Below are 25,336 nucleotides of genomic sequence, written 5' to 3' on the forward strand. Positions count from 1 at the left end.
GTTAAACGTTTCTTGTATTTTCTCCATTCTATTTCCAAGATTTTGGATCATCTTTACTATCATTATTCTGAATTCTTTTTCAGGTAGACTGCGTATTTACTCTTCATTTGTTAGGTGTGGTGGGGTTTTGCCTTGCTCCTTCATCTGCTGTTTCTCTGTCTTCTCATTTTGCTTAACTTACTGTGTTTGGGGTCTCCTTTTCGCAGGCTGCAGGTTTGTAGTTCCCATTGTTTTTGGTGTCTGCCCCCAGTGGGTAAGGTTGGTTCAGTGGCTTGTGTAGGCTTCCTGGTGGAGGGGACTAGTGCCTGTGTTGTGGTGGATGAGGCTGGATCTTGTCTTTCTGGTGGGCAGGTCCACGTCTGGTGGTGTGTTTTGGGGTGTCTATGGCCTTATTATGAGTTCAGGCAGCCTCCGTGCTAATGGATGGGGTTGTGTTCTTGTCTTCGTAGTTGTTTGGCATAGGGTGTCCAGTACTGTAGCTTGCTGGTCGTTGAGTGGAGCTGGGTCTTGGCGTTGAGATGGAGATCTCTGGGAGATTTTCGCCGTTTGATATTACGTGGAGCTGGGAGGTCTCTTGTGGACCAGTGTCCTGAACTTGGCTCTGCCACCTCAGAAGCACAGCCCTGATGCCTGACTGGAGCACCAAGAACCTGTCATCCACATGGCTCAGAATAAAAGGGAGAAAAAAAAGAAAGAATGAATGAAGAAGATAAAGTAAAGTAAAGTAAAATAAAATAAAGTTATTAAATTAAAAAAAAGATTACAAAAATTTTTAAGTAATAATAAAAAAAGAAAAAAAAGAAAGAAAGAAGAGAGCAACCAAACCAGAAAACAAATCCACCAATGATAACAAGTGCTAAAAACTATACTAAAAAAAGAAACAAACAAAAAAAAAATGGACAGACACAACCCTAGGACAAATGGTAAAAGCAGAGCTATACAGAGAAAAACACACACAGAAGCATACACATATACACTCACAAAAAGAGAAAAAGGGAAAAAAAATATGTATATATCGTTGCTCCCAAAGTTCACCTTCTCAGTTTGGGATGATTCATTGTGTATTCAGGTATTCCACAGATGCAGGGTACATCAGGTTGATTGTGGAGCCTTAATCCAGTGCTCCTGAGGCTGCTGGGAGAGATTTCCCTTTCTCTCTTCTTTGTTTGCACAGCTCCAGGGGTTCAGCTTTGGATATGGACCCGCCTCTGCGTGTAGGTCGCCTGAGGACATCTGTTCTTTGCTCAGACAGGACGGGGTTAAAGTAGCAGCTGAATCGGGGTCTCTGGCTCACTCAGGCCGGGGGGAGGGAGGGGTACGGAATGTGGGGCGAGCCTGCGGCTGCAGAAGGCGTGCACCAGCCCGAGGCGCGCCGTGTGTTCTCCCGGGAAAGCTGTCCCTGGATCCCGGGACCCTGGCAGTGGCGGGCTGCACAGGCTCCCGGGAGGGGAGGTGTGGAGAGTGACCTGTGCTCGCACACAGGCTTCTTGGTGGCGGCAGCAGCGGCCTTAGCGTCTCATGCCCGTCTCTGGGGTCCGCGCTGATAGCCGCGGCTCGCGCCCGTCTCAGGAGCTCCTTTAAGCCGTGCTCTTAATCCCCTCTCCTCGCGCACCGGGAAACAAAGAGGCAAGAAAAAGTCTCGTCTCTTCGGCAGCTCCACACGTTTTCTCGGATTCCCTCCCGGCTAGCTGTGGCGCACTAACCCCTTCAGGCTGTGTTCACGCAGCCAACCCCAGGCAACCCCAGTCCTCTCCCTGCGATCCGACCGAAGCCCGAGCCTCAGCTCCCAGCCCCCACCTGTCCCGACGGGTGAGCAGACAAGCCTCTCGGGCTGGTGAGTGCTGGTCGGCACCGATCCTCTGTGTGGGAATCTCTCCGCTTTGCCCTCCGCACCCCTGTTACTGTGGTCTCCGCCACCTACAGTCTCCGCCCGCGAAGGGGCTTCCTAGTGTGTGGAAACGTTTCCTCCTTCACAGCTCCCTCCCACTGGTGCAGGTCCCGTCCCTATTCTTTTGCGTCTGATTTTTCTTTTTTCTTTTGCCCTACCCAGGTATGTGGGGAGATTCTTGCTTTTTGGGAGGTCTGAGGTCTTCTGCCAGCGTTCAGTAGGTGTTCTGTAGAAGTTGTTCCACATGTAGATGTATTTCTGATGTATTTGTGGGGAGGAAGGTGATCTCCACATCTTACTCTTCTGCCATTTTGAAGCTCCTCTCCCAGAAAACTTTTTTCATGACTCAGACTCACCACTGATCTCTCCTTCCTCCTACTTTCTAGAGCATCAGTAGACTATATGGAACATTATGGCATAATTTAAAAAAATTATCTGAGGCTCAGTTTCTTCATTTTATAGCATTGTAGCTTCCTCATAGTTTATTTTTGGGGGAGGGTGATTGAGATTACATATATATATACACACACTGTATGTGTATGACAATGTATGTTTGTGTGTGCATGTGTGTATACACATAAACACACATGCACACACACACGCGTACTCAAACACACATCATCATACACATACAGTAAGCTACCTGATGTATGATAGGTGCTCAATACATCGCTATTATTTTTATTGTCTTTGTGTTTTTGCATAGTTTTAGGTCTCATATGATTAAGATCCTGCTCTCCTTGAGGACTATGTCTTATATGTCTTCTCCCATCTTGCAAGGATTTGGTAACCAATTCTGAATAAATTATTGAAAGAATTTCTTGAAGCCTACATGAAACTGATCTAAACCTATCTTTGAGAACTGCTGAAAGTCTAGTTTGGGCAGGAACTACTTCTGTTCCATTATATATATATATTTTTTGTGGTATGCGGGCCTCCCTCTGTTGTGGCCTCTCCCGTCGCGGAGCACAGGCTCCGGACGCGCAGGCCCAGCGGCCATGGCTCACAGGCCCAGCCGCTCCGCGGCACGTGGGATCCTCCCAGACCGGGGCGCGAACCCGGTTCCCCTGCATCGGCAGGCGGACGCGCAACCACTGCGCCACCAGGGAAGCCCCCCCATTATATTTTTTATGTGTAAGTCTGCATTAGACATTCACTCAGATGATAAAATATTAAATTTCAGTGCTAAACAGCGTGCCTTCTTATTTTGAAGCTCTCCCCAAATCTCTGACACTTATCTTCAGACACTAAAACAAAGAGAATTTGTGAGAAAAAAATATTTAGCAATATTCTTCAGAGAAATGACAGGTATACAAAAAGGACCTTGCTTAAATAATTCCATTTATTAGACATTAAATATCAAAGTATGCTTCTTGAATATACTGTATGTCTTATGCTTCTTTCAGTCTTTTACCCTAGTCTTAAGGAATGGGCAACTGTGGGCTCTTTATGCCATTTCTTAGGCTCTTAAGTTAGCATTCCGTATAAAGTAACTGTAGGGGCTTATGTCCAAACAGCCCCAAGTGAACTGGACTCTTTAAGAACTGGGGTAACATGGACATACAGCAGAGACCCAGCAGGTTGGTGCCATCTGGAACAAAAACTAATGGCTTCAAGAATGCTCCATAGCATGAAACTGCCATCAGGGAGGGTCAGTGCTGGGCAGATGGAGAAAATGGATGTCCAACTACTTGTCCCTGTCCCTCAAGGAAGGTGTACAATAAGCAAACTTCCTCCCTCCTTCCCACTTCACAGTCCATTTCCCCTTGGCCTCCTACTCTTTCTTCCTTTCCCCTCCCCTGTGGGTGCAAGGAGCAATGAGTTGAAAATAATCATTCTTGGTGGGAGAGTTTTACAAGAGAAAGTTGTGGGATTGCCAATTATTTTATAATTAGGTATTAGATTAACTGTCTGTATGAAGGAGAGAAAGTCAAGGAATGAATTTGCAAGAAGCTGTAGTGTCTAGATACAGTGCTAGGAAAGCAGTTCCCATTACCGTTAATAGGCGTCATGTAGATGAATCTCCGAGCGCTGCACACACTCATCTGCCAAACCCTCACTCTTCCAGCTGTCATTTTGCCCATTCCCATCTGTTTCTTATGCTCTAATAAACGATAGCACTCATTTATTTAGCACCTCTCATCAGAGCCCCCAGGGCTGCTCCAACCCTGCAGGGATTCTCTGCCAATATGTGATGACCTCAGAGTGGACACATGGACTGCTGCTTCTGGACTTCAGTACCAGACTCTGAAATAGGACTTTGCCTTCAGGGTTGCTCACTATCAATGGTGTATTTTTCCATTGCCCTTTTCAAATCCCTTTAGCCTTGAGAATGGAAAATTTGGCCCATTTCTCCAGGGCTGTGAATACCCTGCAGTTGCTTGCTGGTAGAGGGTCTAGAATGTTTGTAGATATCTATGGTTACCTTTGAAAATGTTTATTGGCCTTCTGTTGGATCTTCTGGAGGTAACTAAAAGAAAAAAGAAATATATAACATTTGCATTCTTGAGGATAATGTCAGTCTTTGAGCTTAATAACTGGTTTACCTGATGTGCAGATCCGTTTCTCCAGAGCATAGAGTTGGTGGACCTGAGAGCAGTGAGTGCAGTTGGCTGTCTTGTCCATGACTCATTTCTTACAGATTTTGAGCCTTGTAGGCTATAGTTCACTTGCATATTGAATGATTGGGGGTTGGCAGGGGGAGAGAGTATCTTTTGCAATATTTAAAAGAAATTTGGAATACAGGTTTTGGAATGCAGTGAGACAGTCAATTCAAGAAGTTAGAAATATTCATTTATTTCTCATAAACCGATGCTTTGAATTTAGAATTTTCAAGCCAAGAGCTTGAAAATGTTGACAGTGTTTCAATGTTGACAATTTATGGAAGTCAGAAGAGAAGCAAATTCTTGTAGCTTTAAAAACTGAGTCAGGGAACCCCAGAGATATTTTATTAAAGGAAATTGGAAAGGAATATAAGGGTTTTTGTGGAAGGAATTGGAGAGGTTGAGAGGGGTGGTGTTTTACTTCCTGGGTACTCACAGGTGTTTAGGTTGCCACAGCTGACCCCTTCCTCTTCTGACAGTTTTGCAGGTAATTTGAAAGGAAATACCTTTCTGAAACTTAGAGAAAATTAAGAAAAGAGGATTTGCTTTTAAAGTTCAGAGCTGAGGCGTGTTTCTCACAGGATGCTTCGAGCAGCTCTGGCCTGACAAGATGTTGCTGGAAAAGAAGGAGTCTGCGATCAAATAAATTTGAGATGCATAGCATAAATTTTTCTCTATCCTGGAGATTTACAAAGTGCAGAGTATACTAAGGCTCTGATAAGTGTAAGCTGGTTCAACTTTAGTGTTTTTCAAACTTATTTGAGCACAGTGTTTTTATTTGTTTATTTTCTAGATCACGTCTGTGTGTGATTCTTTTCAGGGAACAGACTTTGAGAGATGCCAGTGTACAATCAATTTTCTTGGAATATAACTATTTTGTGAAGCAAAATAAGCCTAAATGCATGAATGTTGTCTTGTGCTATTTCATTAAACATGTGTATGATGTGCATGTGTATGATGTGCCCTTTACCTCTTGTGGTTCTTTCAGTCACTCAGAGCATCCACTAAAAGACATGCCAAGTTTCCTTCTTCCAGTTGCCAGAGGCAGTAGGTACTAACAGACTTTTCCTCTCATCCCATGATTTCAAATCCTGCTCATCTTTTTAGACCAGAGCTCAACAAATTTTATGTGTAAAGAGCCAGATAGTGAATATTTTCAGTTTTGTGGGCCCAGTGGTCTTTGTTAACAGCTACCAAATTCTGCCAGTGTAGCACAAAAGCAGTCTTGGACACTGTGTAAATGAAGGGGTCTGGTTGTGTCCCAGTACCACTTTATTTATCGAAACAGGCAGTGGCAGAATTTGGCCAACCCTTATTCTAGACTCTGTTCAGGGGTGAACCCCTTCTGGAGCCTTTTTTGAGGTCCAGCCAATGTTCCTGCATTAGTTTGAACCTTTGTCTGGCTGTGGTATCTGTTGTCTAATCTTTTACGTTATCCTGAGGGGTGAAGGGACCCGGGATGGCATTGTGTCCCCATCTCACCGCTCTTATCAGGCTTTCCCTTCCCCCCTCCATTATGGCCTCTCTCCCCATCCTTTGGTTCCTCAAACACACTGCACTCCCTTTCTTTGAGCATGCTGTTCTTATTGCCTGCAGTACTCTCCCCCCTGTTTCTCCCTTCCTGATCAGCTCTTACTTTGGCATAAGGTCTTAGCCTACTCAAGCTTTTCCTGACCTCATGGATTTGGTGAAACTCCCCGTTATAAGAACTGAAACCTTCATGCACCTCATAGATTTTGGCTCAAATGCCATTTCCTATTAAATTTTATGATTAGATGTTTAATGTCTGTCTTTCTCGCTAGCCTCTAATTGTCATGATTGTAGGAATTGGGCTTGGTTTTGCTTACTGTGTACATCCCTAGTACGTAGCCCAGTACCTGACATATAGTAAATACTCAAGAAAAATTTACTGAAAAAAAAAGTGAGTGCTTGAACAAATCAATGCTTGAATGATTGGACTCATGCAGTCATTCATTTATGGCTGTTTCAGTGTTTTGTCTAAGAACTTGCAAATATATGCTTAATAAGTATTTTAAGGAATAAAAATTAATGACTACTGTTACTCTCAATATCTGAAAGTGACATGGACTTCCAGCTGTGACTCCCTCTGGCATTAGTTAGAAATTTATAGGTTATGCCACATGCCACATTGTGGCACTTTCATCCAAATATTTGATTTCTTTTAAAATTGAGCTCAGCATCAACTGCCAGGCACAAACTTTACAATAAATGACAGAGAATGATTCCTTTCTACTTGGGGAACCTTAAATATCTGTGCTGAGCAGAACTCAACTGGATATTAGCACCCAAGAATAAAGCATGATAGCATCCTTTAGTATTTTTTTTTAATTAAAAGAAAAGGTAGTGAAAGGTGCCTTTTCAATGACAGCCGACCTGAGAAGAGCCACCAAGTGGAAAATTTCGGGTTAAGATGCAATTGTGTTATTACTTGTGTTATAGGGTCTTTTACAAAAGTCATAACATGGTGAATTTGGGAGGAATAGTTGCTTTTCCTTTGAAAGTCAGGCTTCTTAGCTGGCAGAAACCTAATGTGACTGAGCTATAGTGCATTTCCTGGGCCTCTAGAGAAGAAAGCCTCCAGCCTGGGGTGGTGCAGTGAATGGAGATCAGAGCCCCATTTCTGGGTTCTCATTCCCAGCCCCTCCCTTGATGTGAGAGAGCTTCAAAGAGAAAGAGAAAACAGATGCTTGAGGGGCGCATACAGGAAAGAGAAACCTCACCCAGGCTGGCGTTGGATCCTGTTAGCAAGTTTTGGTTACACATTGTTGTGCTGGTCAGTGATGATGCCAGAAGAGGTGTCTTTTTACATGGCTAAAGATTTCACGCAGGGCCAGGTGTGGAGCTCCCTTAGAAGGCATTGCCTCAGCTGTGCTCTAAGGCAGGTGTAGAGGGAAGATCCCTTTGGAATGGGCCTCCAACCATCAGGAATCCCCTGGCTTGGGGTCTTTGGGCTGCATCCACTCTAATATGCATGACCTAGGATATATGGGCATCTCATAAGTGTGTGAATGGTGCATTTGCAAAGGTCAGTCCATGTACATGCGTTTCAGACTAGAGTATTTTTGACTTGCCACTGAGCCCAGCACTCCAGCAAATAACTCCTCTCAGTTATATACTGGCTATGGATAGTAGAAGGGACGTATGTGCCCAACGTGACTCTAAATTTCCAGGCATTAGTTTAGGCAGAGGCTTAAGGGTAAACATTGCAATCTGGCCTCTTCATCCCTTAGACTGCGTGTGCCAGACATATGTCCTGGGCAGCCTGTCACTTTCAAGTGCCCCATACATGCCAGCCCTGTGCCGGGCACTTTAATACATTATCTCAAGTTGTCATAATTCTGATAAGGAGGGGTAGTTCCCATTTTACAGCTGAGGACTCTGGGGCTCAGGGGATTTGTGATTTACCTATGGCTACCTAACAGGTAATAGGCACAGCTAAGTTACAAAGACATTGGAAAGGATAAGGATTAATTTCTTGAAAGATTGTGTGGGATTTTCTGGTCCTCGGTGCCCCTTTAGAATCTCTACCAAAGATGGTACCTGATCCATGCACCTGCTGAGTGTGCTGCTGGCCACATCTCAAAGCAAATGAGACATTGATGCCAGGCCATGAGGAAGAACAATGACTGACTGTATTACTCTGGGAATATGTGATCACAGGACAGAGTTCTCTGATGGGATTTCTTGAGTAACATTTGATAGAAACTTTCTGTTCCCATCTCACCTCTGCTATTGTTGCCATTGGGAGAACATTTTCCTAGGCCACACAATTAAGAGGGAATCCCAATTTTGCTATGCCATTTGTAGTTCACTGTATAGCAATGACTGGTTGCACGGTGTACTACAGAACTGGTCTTGTCACCAGATACAAGGAGCACCTAGATGCATGAGTTACTTGAGTTGTTTGGGCACGGAGATCAACTTCATTGCTTAGATTCCCAAAACAAATCTACCAGTTTCTGGTTATTTCAGAGTCTCTCCCTGCACAGTTCATATGCATTAGTCACTGTCAGGAGTTCAAGTCCGGTTTTCTTAGTCATTGTGTGCGTTTTTGTCATTGTTTGTCACAGTGGAACTCTGAAGCTTCCTGAACTCCTCCGAATAATCAATATCCAGCTCATTACTGCCCCAATTGTGAGCAAGTAAAGTTTGAAAACAGATTTGGAGCGCAATTTCGGAAAGCTCTCCGGAGGCACACGCCCTCTCCACTACAGTGTGCATTTTCATCTCCCTTTCCTTGAATGCATTTGGTGTTAATCGTCATTCATTGCACCAGCAGGGACCCAGAAACAATCTCTTTAGAACTTGAATTGTACGTGGGTGTCTGATTCTTTAATGCTTTGATATAAAGTTTAGCAGAGTTTCCGTATGTCTGAAACCCCTACTGAACCTTTTCTGAGTCTCTTAAGAGCTCTGACTTGTATCATATAATGATGCTGTGTTGGTGAGAAGACCTCTTATACGTGCCATTTGTCCATAAAATTGCTTAGCACGAAATCCATCCATCTCTGTGGTATTGGGGTGTGGGCTGAGTTCATGTCAGCTAACCTGATGAATATCACCTTGCCATGAACTTTGTTATAAGCCATTTTCCTTTTTCTCTCTTGCATCCAGAGGTGGTGTCTATATTGCCCCTAAATAAGTATTTGCTTTTTTTCCCCCACATTCAGTAGGATCTCTGTTTTTCCATAAACAGTTGCAAATGATAAAATAAATCAATATTTGTTAATGTTAGGATACAGCAGCATCCCCCAGATCCACAAAGAATGATTTATAGACTACAGCATTTCAAGCCTGACCCGTTCAGGTCTCAGAAAGCACTTAAAAAATAAATTTACCCTGGCCTCTCTCACCCCATTTCAAAAAGGGTGACAAAGATGAAGTAATTTATAAGTTACACTTTTATTAATGCTTTTAACTTTCATACACTTGGCTTTGTTGGCCTTCGAGTGGCATTAGTGCAGGCCCTGGTTGAATGGTAACCTTCGGCACTTTGAGGGGGGTTCGGTACAAATGATCAACTCATAAATAGGTGCTGGGCTCCACATTATCCTGCCATAAATTCTCCAGACCTTTCAAGTACATCAAGTAAGAGCGAGTTGAACTAGGCATTTCACTCTGAGTTTACAGACTAATGCAGTACTAATGAGTATCTGGGCAAAGGGTTCCCAGAACGATGTCCAGCCCTCTGCAATGGAAGACGCCGCTTGTCACAAGGGAGCGGAGGGCCTTGTAACATAGGAGTCGCAGGGAGCCGGCCTGTCAAGGGAACCAGATGGATGTTCCCAAGCCGCTGGAACTCCTCCTTGGCAGTCAGAGCAGGAAAATGAGAAATTGACTTGAACTTCACAATCTGCCTGTCAAAACTGTGATTTCAAGGCTTACCATTAGGGGGTCTGTAACATGAAAAGGAGAATAGGTAGAGAAACTCCCCGAAAGATGATAATAGTCACCTATTTGCTTGAAATCTTTAAAAGAGAGTCTGTTGTGGTTTGTAGGATTAGTGATGACAGGGTATTGACCTGTCAGAGCAACTCTGAGAAGCAGCAAACTACTGCTTTTCTCCTTCACTGCAATGCGATGAATGAGTCAATGTATTACATTGATCAGAAGAGGGGAAAAAAAAAAAAAGAAAAAAAATCACTAAAATCATTGACCCTGTACCTGAGAATTGCTTTGGACTTGATTCATAGCATGAAACTTTCAGGCGCGCCTTTCACTGTCAGCTCAAGAAATTGCGTGCACCAATGCGTGTGGCTGTGTGCAAAGTGGTCAGCTGTGTGGTCGCCCTGGTCGGAAGCCCTGGAGCGGCCTTGATTACACCTGCCTCCTTCCTCATTCCCCAAACCAAACAGTCACTAAGTCATGTTGTTCAGTCTTTCCTGCTGTCTCCCTTACTCATACCGTTAAACACAGTCCCACAGCTTCTGGGTTGCTCAGGCCTTAAATGTCTTGCGCCAGGAATCTCAATCCATACCTGATTGGGTTTTTCTTAAATCTTCACTTTCATTTGGTCAACTCTCTGCTCAGAAAGCCTCAGTACTAGCTGCCTGTGTCCAGTCTTTTTGGTCTGGATGTCCATGGTTCTCTGACATGTGCCATCTCAGCCTATTTCATCATCCATGCTCTCCTTCACTAACCCACCTTTTGGGTCTTGCAGTCTCACCTCCGCTCAAGTACTCAGTTCCTTCTCCCTGTGGTGAGAGCGCTCTGTCTATTCAGTTCCTACCCATCCCTTAAGACTCAGCTCTTTTTTTAAAAAACTCCATTGTGAAGACTTTTTTGGATTAGACTTTGGCAAACTTTTTTTTTTTTTTTTTTTTTTTTTTTTTTCAGTACAAGGCCAGGTAGCAAGTATTTTCAGCTTTGTGGGCCATACACTCTGTGTTGAAACTTCTCACCTCTGCCATTGTATGATGAAAGCAGCCAAGGACAGTACATAAATGAGTGGCTGTGTGCCAGGAAACTTTATTTACAAAAATAGGGGATGGGCTAGATTTTGCTTGTGGGTCTAGAGCCAGCCACTGGCCCCTGACTCTGATGCATGGTGAAGTTACTTTCCAATGAGCTCACGTGACAAATTTAACCCTTTCTCATATGCTTCCTTTTGATATGAATATGTTAGGTTATTTAATATTTCATGACTCTATCATCTCCCTAATTAGATTATTATCATTTTTTTATTTTTATTTTTTTGTGGTACGCGGGCCTCTCACTGCTGTGCCCTCTCCCGTTGCGGAGCACAGGCTCCGGACGCACAGGCCCAGCCGCTTCGCGGCATGTGGGATCTTCCCGGACTGGGGCACGAACCCGTGTCCCCTGCATCGGCAGGTGGATTCTCAACCACTGCGCCACCAGGGAAGCCCTCCCTAATTAGATTTTAAATATCTCTGTTACAAGTATCACCCTGATAGTTTAATGTAGAATAACAGAGCTGAAAGAGATCTAGTCCTACCATTGCATATCTATCTCTATCTCTATATCTATATGTGTATCTGTATCTACTTCTATATCTATACCTATATCATCTATAACTATTTTTTCTCTTTCTCTCTGTTTTATCTTTTTGGACTAACTGGTTTTGTAGATCCAGATTCTGGGTCTTTCCTGTCAAACCCTTCCTCTACCATTTTATTTCTATATATGAAATATAGATATTGAGCCCATGAAAGGCTAGGGTCACACACTTTAGTTACTTGAAAAGTAGTAACTTTCTCCTGACACATGTCAACCTGATCACAGTTGTTTTCTTTGGGGATTAGAAGATAGATAAACAGTAGATTAGAGTTGGATCCTTATAGGTTCTTCCAGATAAATTCTGCACGATTGACACAAAGTGGGATGTTCTGGTTAGAGAGAGATGTAGGTGAAACATTTCCTATGTACCTTGGATGTTTGAGGACTACTTTTAAAGATTTCGTAGAAGCTACTTCCTGCATGGGGTTTCTGTTACTAAATTTAGGTTTACCCTAAGGTTGGGTTTGGCTACAGAAGTCAGCAATCCTGGTGAAAAGCATTTTGGTATACTTAGATCAGAAGGATCACCTACTCTACTTGGAAGTGTGAGCTTTGGATACATATATTCTGGTGGCATGCTTTATCACAGAGATAAGGAAGTCAAACTGGATGAGATTTTATAGATAATCGTAATAGATTATATTATAGTTACTGTTGTCCTAATTATTCTAGTATCTGTTGAGTGCTTACTATAGGCCAGGCTCTGGGCTAAGTGCATTGCATGTGTTTGCATTCGTTCCCATATTATGTACTCTCTAGCATTCTCCCATTGTATTAGAGAAATAAAATTGATGTCTATCACCCTACCTTTAAGTATGGTGATTTTTTATTTCTTCAGAGATTTTGGAATAAACTGAACTGATTACAACACGATAAATACTAATGTTTCAGTATACATGGGATGTGATTGGTACTTTCAAGAAGTTGTGAACTATGTAAGATCAAAAGACCTTCCATAAAAAGAAGTGTTAAGTTTCATTTGAAAAATACACCTATTATATATTTTAAAATTTGGGTAGGAAGGCATCTTCGCAAAGAGTGTACCTGCTGAGCAACTTTTTCATTCAATCGTGAAGATCCCAAGATTACTTCATATAGATCCAGAATGGTCACAACCATCCAAATGATCTAGCCAAGCTAGAGGTGTAGTTTATTTTTTGTTTTAATTTTTAAAAATAATCACTATGTGGTGTTGGTTTTGTAGATTTATAGTAAGACAGAAGGTCTGTCTGACTGCTGTTGTTTCTGTGTTTGCCAGTTGACGATGGTAGGGGGAAGAAGTAACTCCTTGTCATCCCTTTGCCGGATTTCATTAAGAATATAGAAGCCAATCGATAAAATTGAGGATACAGATCTCATTAGCTTTGCCATCACCCTGCCCCTCTGCAATTAAATACATATATATGTTTATGTATGTTACTTGCAAGGAAGAATAACTGGGCCAAAAGACTCCAACATGATGATTAGAGAAGGCAAAATCACTTACAACTTAAGCATGATACCCAATAATAGAAGATTGAAAGAAATGAATTGCTACAATGAGTTAAATTAAATTCAGCACAACTAATAGTAGATTAAGCAAACATTACAAATTAAAACCAAAGCTCCAGACAAACAAGGGAACAAATCTTGCCTGGAGCTGAGCTGACGAGGGACCCAGCTGATAGCCATGATGTGTCTTTGCTCTGGAAAGGAGTCCTTGATTCTGGGAGGACTGAATGGATATGGGGTACAGGAAAAAGAAGGAACTTGTGCTAAGAGCCACAGGCACAGCTAACGAGGCAAACTTCTGGTTCAGTGCAAGAGCCATGGATACCTAAGTAACCATTACACGATGGGCTTCCAAGGAGAGTCTGTCTCAGAGAGCTTGAGGTTGGTAAAAGTCCCAAAATGAGTGAGAGGGAAAGGCTCGAGCTTCTAGCAAGGGAAAGCAGGTGTAATGCTCACTAGTTTTTGAACTGCATCATTTGCCTTTTTTCTTTAAATTAAAAAAAAAATTGGAATATAACATATGTATGGAAAGTACGCAAATAATAAGTGTGCAGCTCAAAAGATTTTTACCTGTGCATCCACCTTCCAGATCAGGAAAGGGAACATTACCCAAATCAAGGGAATCCCTACTACCCCAGGTCACTAACTACCTTGCTGCTCTGCCATTGCAATCCATCCATTTGAGAATCCTGGCTCATTTACCAGTGCATCTTACCCTTCCACCCAAACATTAGCCTAAAATGACAAAGATAGAGATAGGACAGGGAAAGAGGTGTGTGGGGGGGGGTGGGGGTGGGGCGGAGATGGGGAGAGGAGGAGAAAGAAACAATAGAGAGAGAGAGGTCGGTTAGCTCTGAGAAGGTGTGGCAAATTCCTGGCTTGGAAGCTGGATGTTTGCAGAGCCAGAAGGATAGACTGGATAACTCTTGGTGTTTAGTTTGCCAGCTCCATTTAAACTGGATTCATTGGAGGCCCAAACCTGAGCATTCACAGTAGAAGTAACATCTACCACTTAGTGCAGATAGTACCTTACAGACATTAACTAATTATTTCATGTGGCACCCTAGTGAGAAGTAGGTAAGTACTATCATATCTGCTTTATAAATTGAGTTAACAGGTGCAAAGAGTTAGAGGTTGCGCCCATTTGGGGAGTTTGCCCAGTGAGATTCTGCCCTAACTGCCACCTTTGCACTCAGTGGATCTTCAGGCTGCCTGGCAGTCATCATACATTCATCTGTTTATTCACTGGTTCATTCATCAAACATCTGTTGAGCTATTTTTCTGATACTGCACTAGGCTGAATGGAGGATACTAAAATGAACAAGGCGTAGTCTATATTATTCAAAAAGGAATAATTCTTATAGGAGTTATATCTTAAATCCTGTCAGAAGGCAGGTGGGTAAGACAGTAGGGAGTGAGGAGGACTGTGGCAAAGTGGAGGTGCCTACCCCATCTATTTATAATAACATGGTAACTGCCCCAAACAAACATGTCTATCAGTAGGACTCAGCAAGGGAAGCCAGCTTGCAAGACCTTGTGGAGAAGGAAGAACATAATTTGCTATACTGCAGTACGGCAAACACTGTAATAGAAGTATAAACGGTGTCATGGGACGATAGAGAGGACAGCCGTTCATCACGTCAGGAGGACACAGGAAGGGTGTCAGGAATAGATGTACGAGCACCCAAGGGGAAGCTGAGAGGGCTTTAAAGAGATTTACAACTGTAAGATCTTAGAGTTTGAAGGCAAGTGGAGGCCCAGCCTATGCTTGGATGCCTCCACTGACAGGAAATTTAGTACCTAAAGAACTCATCCCTTTGGAGGTTTCTCCATTGCCTGGTTAGTGGATGAGTGGGCAGCAGCGTGGTGGTGAAGAGTACCATAGGCTGGGAATCAACCTGTTTGGGTTTGAATCCCAGACTCCACCATTTATTAGCCAAACGACCTTGGGGGATTTATTTAACGTCTCTGTGCCTCAGTTTTCTCATCTGTTAAGTGGTGACAGTAATAGAATTGTTACAAGGATGGAATGCAAATAAAAACCTCAGCATAGTCTTTTTTTTTAAAAAAAAATTATTTATTTATGTATTATTTATTTATTTATTATTTATTTATTTATTTTGGCTGTGCCAGGTCTTAGTTGTGGCATGCGAGATCTTTAGTTGTGGCATGCAGACTTCTTAGTTGTTGCATGTGGGCTTCTTAGTTGCAGCATGTGGGCTTCTTAGTTGAGGCATGCATGCGGGATCTAGTTCCCCGACCAGGGATCGAACCCAGGCCCCCAGCATTGGGAGCATGGAGTCTTACCCACTGGACCACCAGGGAAATCCCCTCAGCATAGTCTTGACAATAGGAACACTTAGCTAGAATTGTTCCAAGACAGCCAGAGACAAGGGAGGCTCTGGAATTGGGCTCCCCATATGGTAATAAACCACCGAACTCCCCAAAGAGGCATTGAATGAACAGAGTCATTATGATATAGGTAGTCTCCTGCCTATTATAAAGGGAAGGGACCAAAGATCACCTTTGATGCTTTAATGGGAATTAGCCACTATGTGGCTTTGATGTGCTCTGGGAAATTTAGGTTGTACATGTCACTTTCAGATGACACAGAAAGGAAGAGTGTGAGGTTTGCACAAGGTAGACTCAGATGTCTCGAACTGAGGGCTCCAATTCAGGAGAAAAGCAAGAGCTAGATGTAGTCTCTAAGAGAACTAAGCCAAAAGCACATTCTGGTTTGGTTTTCATCATGTTGAAGGGACAAAGGTATTAATTGTCTGTCATTGGAGGGTGGGAGTTTTAGCATTTTCACACTATAAAGGGGATGTTAGGTGACTGTGTTCTAAGCTTTCTGCTACAATTTTTTTTTTCATTTGGTACATTTGTATTTGCAAAGTTCTTGAGTGTGCTACACTGATTATTCTTAATCTCATCCCTCCTGGGTTGTTCGTATAATTCCCTTATTTTTGGACGGAGGTACAAGGCCCAGAGAAAGGAACCATTTAGAATTATAGGTTGTAGAGTTTTAGGGATTTGAAAGACCATGCTGATCATATTGTTAACCAACTTGTTTTACAGATTGACAATAAAGCTCAGAATAGCAAGTGATTTACTTAAGACCATGCTGCCAGTTAATAACAGTCTACACTTGAATCCAGTCCTAAAACTTCCCTGATAGTTAATATTCAAGCTCTTCCATTTAGTTGAATTTCCTTGGCTAAGTCTTTTCACCTCTTTGAGCTTCTGTTTCTTCTTTTGTGAGCTGGGGTAATGATAAATACCATAATTCATAGGGCTGCAGGAAGGGTCGAATAGGGTAATGAATGTGAAAGCATTTTGAAACACTTTATAAAATGCTATAAACACTTTAGGTATTATTATTATTACTGTTAGAAGTAATTCAGCAAAATACTGAATTAGAAGTTGACAAATACAGCTCAAATAAAAGGATTTTAGAGTTGGAAAGGGCCCTTGGAGTTTATCTGGGTTAATAACCAAGTAATTGAAGGCTTCGTTACATGTCTTTATTATTTTCTTAAAATTTATTTAATTTATTTTTGGCTGTGTTGGGTCTTCGTTGCTGCACGCGGGCTTTCTCTAGTTGCAGTGATTATTATTACTGTTAGAAGTAATTCAGCAAAATACTGAATTAGAAGTTGACAAATACAGCTCAAATAAAAGGATTTTAGAGTTGGAAAGGGCCCTTGGAGTTTATCTGGGTTAATAACCAAGTAATTGAAGGCTTCGTTACATGTCTTTATTATTTTCTTAAAATTTATTTAATTTATTTTTGGCTGTGTTGGGTCTTCGTTGCTGCACGCGGGCTTTCTCTAGTTGCAGTGAGCGGGGGCTACTCCTCGTCGCGGTGCACGGGCTTCTCATCACGATGGCTTCTCTTGTTGTGGAGCATGGGCTCTAGGCGCGTGGGCTTCAGGGGTTGTGGCACGCAGGCTTCAGGGGTTGTGGCACGCAGGCTTCAGTAGTTGGGGCTCGTGGACTCTAGAGTGTAGGCTCAGTAGTTGTGGTGCATGGACTTAGTTACTCCGCATCATGTGGGATCTTCCCGGCCCAGGGCTCAAACCTGTGTCCCCTGCATTGACAGGCGAATTCTTAACCACTGTGCCACCAGGGAAGCCCTTGTCTTATTATTAAATCAAATAATCTTTTAAAGTGTGCATTTGTAAACGGACTTTCTATGCAATAGAAAATTTTTGATCATCTCTGAAAAAGGACTTTCCATCAAAGGCCCAGATACTTCTAAGACTGATCCACAATCCAGTTTATTAAAAATGGCAAGAGATGGTTTGGTTAGTCTGTTGAGCTTGATTCTTGCAGGGCTGGGTGTGAGTCATGCAATTTCACTTTCTTTTTAGGGTAGCAGGTTAAGTGGGGGAGAGGCTGCGGCAGGGCTTAGGGCAGCCTCGAAAATAAATACTATGAACAAGGCCTCAGATCTAGCATCCAACAGCCAGGACATTCTAAGGCCAAAGTGCATGTAACCAATTCTTTCTAGATTTGCTTCTCACTTTGCTGGCAGAGATGAGGAGGAGGCAGGCATTGCAATAGGTGGGTTGCACAAAAATTCTCGTATTCTCTTGTACTGCTACAAAGCAAAGTAACACAAAGTCAAGATAGGTAGGAGGGAGAACAGGTGACAGCAGAGAAATCTGGGCAGGGCTGCCATTTTTTCCAGACTAAATAGGGCTTTGATGGTCTCATGATTTCTGAAAACTATTGGCAAGCTCAGGTTAGGTAATTGAGATAATTTTTTTTTTTTTTTTTTAATAACCAGAGCTGGAAGAGAAACTTGCTTTAAAATCCCCCCACTGACTTGCCTGGTGGTGCAGTGGTTAAGACTCCGTGCTCCCAATGCAGGGGGCCCGGATTTGATCCCTGATCAGGGAACTGGATCCCGCACGCATGCCACAACTTAAGAGTTCGCATGCCACGAGTAAGGAGCCCACGTGCCACAACTAAGGAGCTGGTGAGCTGCAACTAAGGAGCCGTCGAGCTGCAAATAAGGAGCCCACCTACCGCAACTAGACCTGGCACAACCAAATAAATAAATAATTTTTTTTTTTTTTTTTAGATGTTGGGGGTAGGATTTTTTTTAAAGAAGATGTTGGGGGTAGGAGTTTATTAATTAATTTATTTATTTTTGCTGTGTTGGGTCTTCGTTTCTGTGCGAGGGCTTTCTCTAGTTGTGGCAAGCGGGGGCCGCTCTTCATCACGGTGCGCGGTTCTCTCACCATCGCGGCCTCTCTTGTTGCGGAGCACAGGCTCCAGACGTGCAGGCTCAGTAGTTGTGGCTCACGGGCCTAGTTGCTCCGCGACACAGTGGTTAAGAATTTGTCTGCCAATTCAGGGGACATGGGTTCGAGCCCTGGTCCGGGAAGATCCCACATTTTGCGGAGCAACTAAGCCCATGCACCACAACTACTGAAGCCCATGCGCCTAGAGTCCGTGCTCCAAAACAAGAGAATCCACCACAGTGAGAAGCCCATGCACAGCAACGAAGAGTAGCCTTGGCTCACTGCAACCGGAGAAAGCCTGCGCGCGGCAACGAAGACCCAACACAGCCCCCCCACCAAATCCCCCCGTTGCTCCTATGCATGTTCAGCCCACAGATCAGGGGCTGTGAAGGGCGATTCACATGAGGGAGGTGAAACTGCATTCCCACTTTGCCCCCCCTTCCCTTTAAGATCCTATATTCCACCAACTCCCCTGGTAAATGCACTTCCACTGTTAATAATTTAAATGATGACGTAGCCTCGGTGAGAAGAAGCGCTGTGAAACACAGAGCTGTGTAGAGAAGAGATCATACATTTGTGACAACTCAAGGCTGGGTTTTGGAACAACTGCTTGGGTGACAGGCTTGCTCAGGCTCAGGTCAGGGGACCTTGAATGAGGCTGCAGGCCAGGCCGCCTCTTCCCCACCGAGGAAGGGGCAGGCTTCCATGCAGTGGCACCTCCCTGGGTCAGGTGCATTTTCACTGCACGTCAGGCAGATTGCTGCAGCCCTGCATGCTGCGTCTGCCCTGTGCAGCTGACCTGCGTTACAGCTTTGATGATGCTTGTCAGTGCAAAGAGGTTTCAGCCTCAGGAGTAGCCTAAATAGGCCTTTTAATTCCTCCTGGGAACTCTCTCTGCACCTTAGGATGGTGGCGGGGGTCACCTCAGTTCTGACGACTGAGGAAAGCAAGAATCTGCCATTTGGTTCCTCCTCCCATCTTTTCTTCAACCCCTTGCTCTTCAGGAAATAGCGCACTTATTGCTTATTACAGATGCATGACAAAAACAATAACAAACAACAAAAAAATAAACCCAAGTAAAAAAGCTTATGTGATAGAACAGAGTCTAGCACTTTGCCCTCAATCAAGTGCTATAAATTGTGCATCTCAGAATAGTAGTTTGCTATGACTTTTTAACTTATAGATATAGGTCCTCAGGCCTGGTTCCCTTTTCCAGCAGGTTTTTTTTTTTTTTTAATGATTTTAAACCTTCACCTATTTTGTTCACTTCCCCCCGACCCCCTGACTCCGGCAACAACCAGGCTGTTCTCTGTATGTATGGGTTTGTTTTTGTTTCTTTAGCTTCTACATGTAAGCGAGATCATACAATATTTGTCTTCCTCTGTCTGACTTATTTCACTTGGCATAATGCCCTCAGCCTCCATCCATGTTGTGACAAATGACAAGATTTCATTCTTTTTTTATGGCTGACAAGTATTCTATTGTATATACACTGCATCATCTTTATCCACTCATCCATTGATAGACAATTAGGTTGTTTCCATATCTTGGCTAGTGTGAATAATATTGCAGTGAATATGGGAGGGCAGATATCTCTTTGAGATCCTGAGTTCACTTTCTTTGGATATATACCCAGAAGTGGGATGCTGGATCATATGGTAGTTCTGTTTTTAATTTTTTTAGGAACCTCCATGTTGTTTTCCATAGTAGTTCCATCAATTTACATTGTCACCAACAGTGCACAAGGGTTCCCTTTTCTCCACATCCTTGCCAACACTTGTTATCTCTTGTCCTTTCGGTAACGGCCACTCTAACCGGTGTGAGGTGATAGCTCATTATGGTTTTGATTTGCATTTCCCACATGATTAGTAATGGTGAATACCTTTTCATGTGTCTGTTGGCCCCTTGTATGTCTTCTTTGGAAACGCTTTTCCAGCAGGGTCTTCTCTAAGCCTGCCTAGAATGCTGGGTTGTTGCCCTTGTAGTTTGTATACTCTGAACACTGTATGTTCTTTTCTAGCTCTAGATTCTTCCTCCTCTTCTAAAATGTTTCTCTGACCTTCTGGAGACTCAAGACAGTATATCCTTTCGTTCCACTCTAAACTAATAGTTTAAATTGTTGCATGTCACATACCAAGGGCATCTGCTTCAAGCTCTTCTTAAATCTCTTACCCAGGCTGTTCCCATCCAGGTATAGTACCTTCAAGTTTATTCAGTTCAGTCTCATTCAACTGACATTTATTGAATGCTCACATGTTGTAAATCCCTGGATGCTTAGGGTTGTGTATCTGTCTGTCTCTTTCTCACTTTCTATTCATTCATCCATCTTCTGTCTATCTGGAGCATAAGATATAAGAAGTCCTCTCTTACAGAAGCTTATGGACTGGTTTCTTAGCATGTCCAACTTTTCTTCTTTCCGATATTTAAAGCTATTCAACAACAATAATAACAATGACAACCATAAAACAAGAATCTCAGTCCTCCACCTTTATATTCTCTACCACAATGGGACTCATGAAATTCAACAGGCTTCCTTACAGCATTCATTTCATGATTATTCTCCCAAAGGAGAAGTTGTTTCATTCGGTAATGACAATGCAGTCACAATCCAAGGATATGGTTTTAACCACTTCTCCCCTTTTTCTTCCAATGTTTCCATCATGGAGTGTTCTCCAGAAGTAAACTGGACTGTTTCAATGTGCACATCCCTTCCTGTCCCTTCCCTGCTCCTAACAGAAAGGTTAATATTGACAGATAGGGTGAATGAGTGTGAGTTCCCGAGTGTGAGTTCCCAAGTGTGGGCCTTAGATCCTGGCTTTGAACCCTGGATCTTCCATTGCTAGGTATGGGATTTGGAGCAAGTTATAGTCCTTGAATGTAAAATGGTGATAACAATAGTCCCAAGTTCATAGGGATTGTTGGAACAATGAAATGAAATGAAATAGTACATGTAATCTGGCAGGGTGCATTGCAAAATGCCTACTTGAAAGGTGTGTTGGAAAGGAAATGAGATTCTAGAATCTTGAATGGGTGGATGGGGTATCTGACTTAAGAAAAAAAATGGATAATTTGGGACTTCCCCGTGGTCCAGAGGTTAAGAATCCGCCTTCCAATGCAGGAGACGCGGGTTCAGTCCCTGGTTGGGGAACTAAGATCTCACATGCCACAGAGCAACTAAGCCCGTGTGCGCTGTAGAGCCCACATGCTACAACTGGAGAGAAGCCCTCATGCCGCAACAAAAGATCCCACGTGCAGCAAGTAAGACCCGATGTAGCCGAATAATTAAAAAAGAAAGAAAGAAAACGGATAATTTTTAGCAGTATGTATTTATTTATTTATTTTGTGGTACGCGGGCTTTTCACTGTTGTGGCCTCTCCCGTTGCGGAGCACATGCTCCGGACGCGCAGGCTCAGCGGCCATGGCTCACGGGCCCAGCCGCTCCGCGGCATGTGGGATCTTCCCGGACCGGGGCACGAACCCGTGTCCCCTGCATCGGCAGGCGGGCTCTCAACCACTGCGCCACCAGGGAAGCCCTTTTAGCAGTATTTAAAAGATTATATTCGTTAAATTAGCTTGATGGTTATAGATATTCCCCAAATATATATCTGGATTTTTCCTAAGTGGTTCTGAATGCTCTTGCACTGAGAAAAGGAAAAAGAGAAAGGAAGATGGAAAGGAGGGAAGGAGGGAGAAACCAGTGAAAGGGTGTTAGCGTCAGATGGACTGTGTCACATTTGGGGAAGACAGGTTTGTATAATAATGAAGATTATGTATGCTCATAACTCAGCTTTTGAGGTGACTTTTATCATAATATCGGTACCCACATCTCAAATGCCACCAGTCCCTGCTGCCTTACCTGGAGGTGCCCAATGGATGACACTACTTTCTTTTCTCAATTCACAGTTTTTCTTTGTACCCATTAAAGTTTTTTTTCACATTCTGCTTTCCATTACAGTTATTTTGCTCATGTCGAATTCCCTCAGTACCTTTTCCTCCATCCTCCTTGCCCTAGCACATGGTGGATGGAATTGGACAGAACACTACCATTCACTAGGGCGAGGCTCAAACCTGCTGACAGGATGATAGATTCCCTCTAGTCTAGCACCGATAAAACCCGAACACAAGATCAGGGAAGTGCAGAAGTTGGAGTGAGTTTGGGGAGGCGGGTTGGGAGCAACCTCTCCTGCCTTGGTCTCATTTTTGAAGAGTGGCGCCTTTCACCAGTTTTTAAAAGGTGTAAGGTTTTGCATGAAGATTGTCTAGATGATGCTGATAAGGAGAGGAGCGTGAGGAAGCAAAGGTCAGTGTGCTCAAAGTGTCAGGGTCAGCCCTTGGGACCTTACAGCAGGATGTCACCGTGTGGCCCCTTTCCTGTCTACCCTCCCATCTACCCACCAGTGTGCAGGTTGAGAACTACCCCACCCCACCCCTGAGTTTGCCCTTCTTGTGAAAACCTGGCTGTGTACCTGCATGAGGGCCAGCCCACTTTCCCCCTCATTGCCTCCAAAGCCCCCACGTACCCAGCTGAACTAAAGCCGTGACCTCAGGACCCGTCAGGGTCCAGCCCTACCTCTGACTCTGTCTGGTCTCTTTTTCTCTTACTGTGCTGTGGTCACATGGGCTTCCTTACTGCTCCTAACATGTGCTGATCATGTTCCTGTCTCAGGGCCTTTGCACTTGCTGTTCCCTCTGCCTGGAGTGTATACATGGCTGATGCTCTCCCTCATTTCTTTCAAATATCACCATCTCATCAAATGTCACCTTCTCAGAGAGGCCTTCTCTGACCACCTGAAATAAAGAACTTCCCCTGTCACCCTCTGTCTCCTTACTCTGCTATACTTTTTTTCCACAGGGCATTGTATTACAAATGTATCAGCTTGTTGTCTGCCCCCCACTAGACTGTAAGCTTGATGAAGGCAGGGACTTTAGTCTTCAGTCCCTTGCTATATCTCACTGCTGGAGCAGTGCCCAGCACATCATAGTTGCTCAGTTAATTTGCTGCATAAATGGATGAACAGTAAGTGATTTTCACCCATCCATCCATTCAATGCACAGACGTTGAGTGTCTACAGTGTGCAAAGATGAAGACATCATAGTCTTTCATTCTAGAATGTAGCAGTCTTGATGGGGAGATAGATACATACGTAGATACAGATATATAAACAGGTATTTATGAAAAAGCTTTGCAAGTGCCATGATAGAGTTACAGACAGGGTATTTCCTCAGACACAGAGAAGTGGCAGACAAAATGGTGACATTAAGTATACTCAGTTGTTTAAGAATTAAAGCCACAAATAAACATATATTTGTGTGTGTGTGTGTGTGTGTGTGTGTGTCTATGTGTCTTTAGTGTTTTGGCCTTATAAGATTTCATAGAGTTTGGAGAAAGGCTCTTAATGGCTTTTCAGTGATGTTACAATATGATAGAAAGGTGAAGAATTCACTTTCTTTCCCCTCAAATGAAATAGAAGCAGCTGCATTTCTCCCAGGTGGGCCCAGGCATTGTACAAGACCCACATATTTTTCAGTGAGACTCACATTTGCTGTGATGCTGGAAGCTTCTAATGGGCCTCTGAGGGTTGTAAATTATTTCAAATAATTTTCCAGATACTAAGCTGTTGTTTTTTGAAGGATGGAGATGGGAGGGGTGAGCTTGAAGCTTTCCTTGGATCCTGAAATTACACCTTCTTCCAACCACATTCAGTAAATCTTTTTGAATGTCGAATGTTCATTCATTCAATATTTACTGAGTATCAACTATGTGAGAGGTGCCATGCGGGGCCATGGGGCTGTCCTTGGTTGGTTTAAAATCCCTAGGTCCTTACAGAAAAGCTGCTAGAACTTGGTGTAGCTTTTTGCTGCTGTTTGTTTTACCATTTCTGTTTTATTGCTGTGGTTTTATGATATCCTTATTGTAGCAAGTCAAATAAAACAGAGGTATTCAATATATAAATATGTGTAAAGGAAAAATATTTAATGCTCCACTCTTCCTCTTTATTCCTGCCACCGCTTGTAATTAATCTTCCAGTAGTTTGAGGGATATCTTTCTGTAGCATTATCTTTGTACACACAGGAAGACTTTACTTTTATTTTAAAAAGATGACATTATATCACACGCACTACCCTGTAGTGTACTTCTTAAAACTTACTAATGTATAATAAACATTTTTCTAGGTCTTATTATTTCTAGTAAGTTCATAATTTTTTTATAGAATTGGTATAACAGAATGTAGCCACCCATTTTCCTTAATCATAGACCTTTAGGCGAATCAAGATTTTCTTCTATAATAGTCACTGTTTAAATAAACATCCTCATACATATTTTTATATATTGGTGCTTTTATTTCTGTTCAGTGGATTCTGATATTTATTATGTCAAAGAGTAAATGAATTTTTAATCTTTAATAGGCATGGCTTGATTACCTTCAAAAATGTAACAATTTGTATTCAGAAATACATGGGAGTACTTTTGACCCTAATATCATCCCCAGCACTGGATGTCATTAATATTTGTAAGTTTTGTCAGCAAAGACAATAATAGTACTTCAACAGTGACCGTTCATTGTTGCTTTAATTGCATTTACCTGACCATCCCTGGGGTTGGACATCTTTCATACATTTATTAGACATTTGCATTTCCCATACTATAAGTTCTTATTCAGATCCCTTGCCTGCTTTTCTACTATGTTTTCTTTTTCTTCTTGACCTGTAAAAGCTTTTTGTGTATTAGAAATAATAATGCTTTGGTTATGTATAAGAATACAACATGTATTATCCATCTTGCAGATAAATATATCTGCTTATTTTTATGATTTCTTTCTTTTTTTTTGTCTTGCTTAGAAAACATTTCTCGTCAACCTTTTGGATGTGGTGCTCATCAAAAACATGAGCCTGATCAGCCAGGGTCTTTGGGGCAGAGAGCCTGGTCCATTTTTGGTGCTTTGTGGCTACAGTGTAACATTTCAGAGTCTGTTGCTGCCATGCGCTTGAGACCAAGATGCCTTTTGCATTACCCTTTCCCTTCTCACTCTTCTCCCTGGTTTTAGTGTAGGTTTTTACCTGCC

This window comes from Physeter macrocephalus, chromosome 17, assembly GCF_002837175.3.
Source record: "Physeter macrocephalus isolate SW-GA chromosome 17, ASM283717v5, whole genome shotgun sequence".
NCBI classification, from domain to species: domain Eukaryota; kingdom Metazoa; phylum Chordata; class Mammalia; order Artiodactyla; family Physeteridae; genus Physeter; species Physeter macrocephalus.